Here is a 7,724-nt window from a genome sequence, read left to right on the forward strand (position 1 = left end):
GTTCTATCGAACACATGTTCGATCGGATATCAGGGTGTTCGCTATGTTCGAATCGAACACCGCGTGGTAAAGTGCGCCAAAATTCGATTCCCCTCCCACGACACCGGGGGCATTGAAAAAAATTGGAAAAAGTCATTGGCTGCCGAAATCAGGTGACCTCCATTTTAGACGAATAGTGGATTTCAAATCCGGGTCATATGAGAATGTGAACTTTGTGACTATGAGACAGGGATAGCTGTACAGGCTAAGCACACACATTCAGCACTGCTTCATCACGCCAATACAATGCATTAGCCAGTGCTGATTGGCCGAATTCCGTACTCTGGCCAATCAGCGCTGGCTCTGCTGGAGGAGGCGGAGTCTAAGGTCGGACCTGAATGGAGACTGGTGTGGAGCGATCTTAGACTCCGCCTCCTCCAGCAGAGCCAGCGCTGATTGGCCGAATTCCGTACTCTGGCCAATCAGCACTGGCTAATGCATTGTATTGGCGTGATGAAGCCGTGCTGAATGTGTGTGCTTAGCACACACATTCAGCTCTACTTCATCGGGCTAATAGAATGCATTGGCCAGCGCTGATTGGCCGAATTCCGTACTCTGGCCAATCAGCACTGGCTAATGCATTGTATTGGCGTGATGAAGCAGTGCTGAATGTGTGTGCTTAGCACACACATTCAGCTCTACTTCATCGGGCTAATAGAATGCATTGGCCAGCGCTGATTGGCCGAATTCCGTACTCTGGCCAATCAGCACTGGCTAATGCATTGTATTGGCGTGATGAAGCAGTGCTGAATGAGTGTGCTTAGCACACACATTCAGCTCTACTTCATCGGGCTAATAGAATGCATTGGCCAATCAGCGCTGGCCAATGCATTCTATTAGCGTGAACTGAGTTTGCACAGGGGTTCTAGTGCACCCTCGGCTCTGCTACATCAGATTGCTACATCTGATGTAGCAGTGCCGAGTGTGCATCAGATGTGTAGTTGAGCAAAACTGACTCAGCACTGCTAAGTCTCTGCATTCGCATAGGAATGCATTGGCCAGCCTTCGGCCAATCAGCGCTGGCTCTGCCGGAGGAGGCGGAGTCTAAGGTCGGACCTGAATGGAGACTGGTGTGGAGCGATCTTAGACTCCGCCTCCTCCAGCAGAGCCAGCGCTGATTGGTCGAGTTCCGTACTCTGGCCAATCAGCACTGGCCAATGCATTTCTATGGGGAAAAGTTAGCTTGCGAAAATCGCAAACTGACAGGGATTTCCATGAAATAAAGTGACTTTTATGCCCCCAGACATGCTTCCCCTGCTGTCCCAGTGTCATTCCAGGGTGTTGGTATCATTTCCTGGGGTGTCATAGTGGACTTGGTGACCCTCCAGACACGAATTTGGGTTTCCCCCTTAACGAGTTTATGTTCCCCATAGACTATAATGGGGTTCGAAACCCATTCGAACACTCGAACAGTGAGCGGCTGTTCGAATCGAATTTCGAACCTCGAACATTTTAGTGTTCGCTCATCTCTATTGATAATGAGGTTTGCGCACATGTCAGGAGGAATTTTGGTCCACTCCTCTTTGCAGATCATCTCTAATCATTAAGATTTTTAGGCTGTCGCTTGGTTACTCGCTGCAGCTCCCTTCATAAGTGTTCTATGGGATTAAGGTCTGGAGCTGACTAGGCCACTCCATGACCTTAATGTGCTTCTTTTTGAGCCACTCCTTTGTTGCCTTGGTTGTATGTTTTGGGTCATTGTCCTGCTGGAAGTCCTAGCCACGACCCATTTTTAATGTCCTGACGGAGGTTGTCACTGAGGATTTTTGTGGTACATGGCTCCATCCATTCTCCCATTGATGCTGTGAAGTAGTCCTGGGTTTTTTTTTTCTTTTTTGTAGATTGTGAGCCCCACATAGAGCTCACAATGTACATTTTTCCCTATCAGTATGTCTTTAGAATACAGGATGGAAATCCATGCAAACACGGGGAGAACATACAAACTCCTTGCAGATGGTTTTTTGCCCTTGGTGGGATTTGAACATCAGGACTCCAGTCCTGCAAGGCTGCAGTGCTAACCACTGAGCCACCGTGTGGCCCCAAGTAGTCCTGTTCACTTACTGGAGAAACAGCCCCAAAACATAATGTTTCCACCTCCATGCTTGGCAGTGGGGACAGTGTTCTTTCTCTTTCTCCAAACACTAGAGATTTGAATTAATGCCAAAGCTCAGTTTTTGTCTCATCTGACCAATCTGGATGATCTGGTGCATAGTCTTTGTCAGTGGGCAAACGTACAAAATCAGCAAGAGATCAAATAATTATTTCCTTCCCTGTGTGTATGTGTATATAGTTATTAATAGGGGTTGAGGGATCAGAAAAGATCGGATTCCATCGGCAATCGAGCAAATTTCAAGTCTTAAGATCAGCTCAAGCCTAAAAGTGACTTTTTCCATAGAGAAGCATTGACTAAGGTTGAGCGATTGGGATCGGGAAAGATCGGATTCCGATTGCCGATCGAGCAAATGATCGGAAATCAGATTTTGATTTTAAAATCAATCCTGAAATCTCAAGATCAGCTCAACCCTAGTTTATTTTTTATTTTTATTTTTTTACCCATGTTTATCAACACCATTTTTAATTTTGTTCCACACTGGAATCATTTCTTTTTACAATCAAGATGATAGACTCATTGTTCTTCTAAACGGTTAATTAAACGGTTTATCCACATTCTACAATATTAGATCTGTGGGGGTTTGACACCTGGGACTCCCACAGATCTTTGGTTTTGAGGCAGCGTGGCTATTGCTGTTGAAACTAGTGGAGAGTTTATGTACTGCAGTGCTTTCCCGTTTAAGTCTTTGGGATGGTGCTGCAGTACCAACACTTGCTGCTGTAATTTGCCTAGCGAGTGAATGCTACCTTAATAATACCAGAGATCTGCAGGGGCCTGGGTATCAGACATCTGCAACTCTAATAGGATAGACAATCAATTGTAGAAAGTTAGAAAGGCTAACTTCCTTGATTGTTTGTTGCAAAAGAAATATATAAGCTATACATTTTATAAAATCCTACTAATATTATAAATGTGAAAGTTTGTGTGTTTGGATGTTTGTGAGTTTGGATGTTTGTTCCTCAATCACGCTAAAACGCCTGGACGGATTTGCATGCAATTTTCCACAAACATAGTTTTCCCTTAGGATTGAGTCACAGGCTACTTTTGGTGCCACTAAACAACATGGCTTCCTAGCAGGAGACTCACAAAAGCAGGACTCCTAGCCCCAGCTATAGACTCACACACACTGCCTGGCATTTCCTGCCTCAACCTGCCTGCACACTCCTTACTGTCTCCTCAGGAGTAGCCCTCACTCTACTCACATTTACATATAGCTTTCCACTATACATACACAATACAACACATCACATTGTAATTACATGTATCTCCTATCACTGCTATATACAGTACCTGATACATATATACTCCTGTACACAGGCTATATATACTATATAATTACATGTATCTCCTATCACTGCTATATACAGCGCCTGATACATATATACCCCTGTACACAGGCTGTATATACTATATTATTACATGTATCTCCTATCACTGCTATATACAGAGCCTGATGCATATATACTCCTGTACACAGGCTGTATATACTATATAATTACATGTATCTCCTATCACTGCTATATACAGTGCCTGATACATATATACTCCTGTACACAGGCTGTATATATATAATTACATGTATTACCTATCACTGCTATATACAGTACCTGATACATATATACTAATGTACACAGGCTGTATATACTATATAATTACATGTATCTCCTATCACTGCTATATACAGCGCCTGATACATATATACTCCTGTACACAGGCTACATATACTATATAATTACATGTATCTCCTATCACTGCTATATACAGTGCCTGATACATATATACTCCTGTACAAAGGCTGTATATACTATATAAATACATGTATTACCTATCACTGCTATATACAGTACCTGATACATATATACTCCTGTACACAGGCTGTATAACACATCACATTGTCTGTATCACAACATACACAATATAACACATCAAATCACATTTGCTAGCCCACCAAACTTTTTAAAGCACTTTTACAGTTTCACACGTCTGTGTCCGCCCAATACTCAAATCACCGCAGACGAAGTCGCGGGTAAAAGCTAGTATAGTATATAGTTGCCTACTGATCTGCAAGTAGGACAAAACAAACTTTTCAATCCCACATAAGTTTTATTTTCTTTGTTATGGTACATTCTTTCAGGATGTTACATAAGTGACAAAAAGGTACACTAGAAAAATGCAAATACTTACAAAGATGATGCAGTTCTAGGATAACATTGCATAAGTGCAGAACCAGAGAAACTGCAATGTATGTGCTGTTAGTGTGAAACACAGTGTAAGTAAAGCCTATGGCATACATTTGGCATAAATATAACTTACAGTATATACAGTCTTTTAAGTTGCGAGGAAGGACCTCCGTGGGAAAGCTTTACGTTTTAAACACATCCCACAGATGCTCACAGTGTCTGACTTGTTCTGCAAACAATTTCTGAATATTTTTTCTTTGCAGTGTAGAAGGGTGCGTTGTTGTCCTGGGCCATATTATAGAAAATACCATTTCCAGGAAGAGGCAAAATTGGTCTACAAGAAGTTGATGATACATGTGAAAGTTACATACCCATAAATCTTGGCACCCAAGATTTGCAAGCAAAATAAGGTTTGATCCCTTTGCTAGTTTGCATTCCTCCCATAGTGCATTATATCGTATTATCCCCAGTTAAGCAATGCACATATCACATGTGGTTGTCCACATGACGTGGAAGGAAATGTGAATTATCAGATTAGGCCACCTTCTGTCATAATTCCACAGTATAGGTCTGATGCTCACATGCGCATTGTAGGTGCTTTGATGGTGGACAGGGAATGAATGGGGATTGTGACACATCTGTGGCTACCAAGCCGGCTGTGATGCACTATGCACTATGTATTCTATCATAGCTAGCACTAGTTTTTTTTTTCAGCAGTAACTACTTCATAGCATCAGACCAGAATCTTCACAGTTTTATAGTTAGGAAATATTGCAGTGATGTTCCTTCTCATCCTATGAGCTGGACAACTGGGCCACACATAGAAAACAATTTCAGTTGGTGCGTGGCATTCCTTTCAGATGTTATACAATACAATACACCAGCAGTAGTCCCAAATGTTGGGGATTCTTTTCTTCCTGGTTCTGTGGATTGTCTAGCAGTAACATTTGAGACCCACAAGTTACAGATTTACAAGTCACTAATTCTAGTTCACTCCAACAATAAAATATTTCCAATCTAGACCTTTCTAACCAGGGAGACCATCACATAGAGATGGCCAAACTGATTCAGCCAGAAATTCACAAAAAGTTTGGTTCCCAACAAAACTGAAACTTCTGTCATTTGTTTAGGACAAGCAAAAAATGGTTTCTGCAATGTGAACCTTACAGGAGAATCACATGATCTGTGAGCCAGGCTGGCTTTTTAATAATCTCTGGCATCAGCCAAATGGGAATAGTGCAAATAATGTAGAAAAATAGCATTACCACAAAAATACAGATTTTTATTGTTTTGCCACAGTGTATCCCTTTTTTGTGTAGCAGTATTATTTTTTTCACCATTTTTTTTTTATTTTTAATATCCTCGCTAATTTTAAGAGTCCATCATTGACAAATTCATCAAACTGCAGCCATCCATTTAATTATTTCTTGTGCTTTTGCCAGGCCAGGTTAGTTCCAAACTGCAGTCATTACCAAATGTGCCATACAATTCAGAATAAACTAAAAGCAGTAATGGAGAAAAGGATAAGACAGGGTATAGGAGGAGTAGAAGGAAATGCCTGTGCTACTGCCACATCATCCACCAAAGTAAATAACAATAAGAATGTGGGTAGCCACAGCAACACCACTCTTGATTTTTGGCACTGCCTCCAGTAGCCACAGGATTCTATTTGCTGATACTATAAATGGAAAAAAAAAAAACTTGACTTGTTGTTCTCAGTCACAGCAGTACATTTGACAGTGAAGCTATGACTTTGAGTCAGAGTTTGGTGTCTTCCTCCACCTCTACCATCATAATACTTAATTTCTTAAGTGCCCCTTCTGCTTTGTCTACTCTATCTTCACTGACATTGACTCCTTATTAAGGAACCCTTTTTGTTATAAAAACATAACACATGGGCTGCGGTGAAGGACATTTCTTCTTTCTGTTGATGAGTTGGATGAGAGTGAGAACAGTCAGGGTGTGTGTGTATATATATATATATATATATATATATATATATATATATATATATATATATATGAGAGGAGACAGAGGTGGAAGTGAAAGACATGACTTGGTCGTAGTAATGGCCAAGGGTTGAATACTAGTAGCTTTCCTAATAGAAGGCACTCATAGGACATCTACAGGTGGGGATTATGAGGGTGCGAAAATCCCAACCCGATAAGGAAAGCAGTGGAAGGGAAGATGATGAGTTCATTGATAATGACAGGACTGGCAACCAGGTGAGGGTGAAAAAATTATATTGAAGGAAAAGGATGGTACGACTGCAATAATAATAATGATGATGATGAAGATGCTCTCCCACAGCATCCAAAAACCTGCCAGAGATCAGGAAAGTTTGGGTAGTTGTAGCACTGGAAGACACATTTACAATGATGATGATGGTGGGTAGACTTTGTGTAGTCATCGCTTGTGTGATGAACCAGAAAATAAGCTGTGGCAGTGCAAATGCATACGTAGTAACCATGTCTCATCACCAGCTGATTTGGCAAAATAAAAAATGGAATTCCACTGTATTTTGCCAACTGATGGCATGTACTCAGCCTCCATTGGAGATGCTTAGTTGCCATTTTTTCAAAATAATGCATTGTCCCTGCACATGTGCTAAATTTGGTGGTTTGAGGCTTTATTAACAGATAGAATGGCTTAAAGGAGGTACTTCTCACAGCTAGAGGTGTTGACCAGTCTCAATTTCAATGGCACTAAGGGTGACATTGTTAAATAGACAAAATTGTCTACCGCAAATGTAGAAATCATTACATTTATCAAAATTAATTAGGCTGATGCCAATTGATAAATCCTCAATTGCTGGAGGGGTATATGGCTATTTTTCACCCATCAAGCACCACTGCTGCTGTCTTCTGATCATGTTCCTTTCTCTACTGCTGATGTTGCTACCACTACATAGCCAGATATCTCCATCCTGGTCCATCATGTTTTATACCATACTGTTCTGCTATTTATGTTGCCACTGCTAACTCTGCCACTGATACCGCCACCACTCAGCCTGAAACCTCCTCTGTCATGTACTATTACATACTGCTGTTGCCATTGTTGGCATAATAAGAAAAAAACATTATAAAAAGACAAAAACAAACATTACTTTCTCCATTATTAGTACCTATAAAGGGATAACTTTTTGTTTTCTTTTGTTTCTTTTTTTACAACATACTGCCAAAAAACGCCCAAACTGTTGCAATTGCAAGTCCCTAAACGGGATAATTTTTAGAGTGCTTGTAAAATCCTTTACTTCTTTCAATACATCCACCGTGTGTGTATGAAAACCAACACGGGCAGGCGTCTTTATATGACAGTGTTTGGCTTAAAAAGTAGAGATGAGCGAGTACTGTTCGGATCAGCCGCTCTGAACAGCACGCTCCATAGAAATG

Source organism: Leptodactylus fuscus, chromosome 7 (assembly GCF_031893055.1).
Source record: "Leptodactylus fuscus isolate aLepFus1 chromosome 7, aLepFus1.hap2, whole genome shotgun sequence".
Classification (NCBI taxonomy): Eukaryota; Metazoa; Chordata; class Amphibia; order Anura; family Leptodactylidae; genus Leptodactylus; species Leptodactylus fuscus.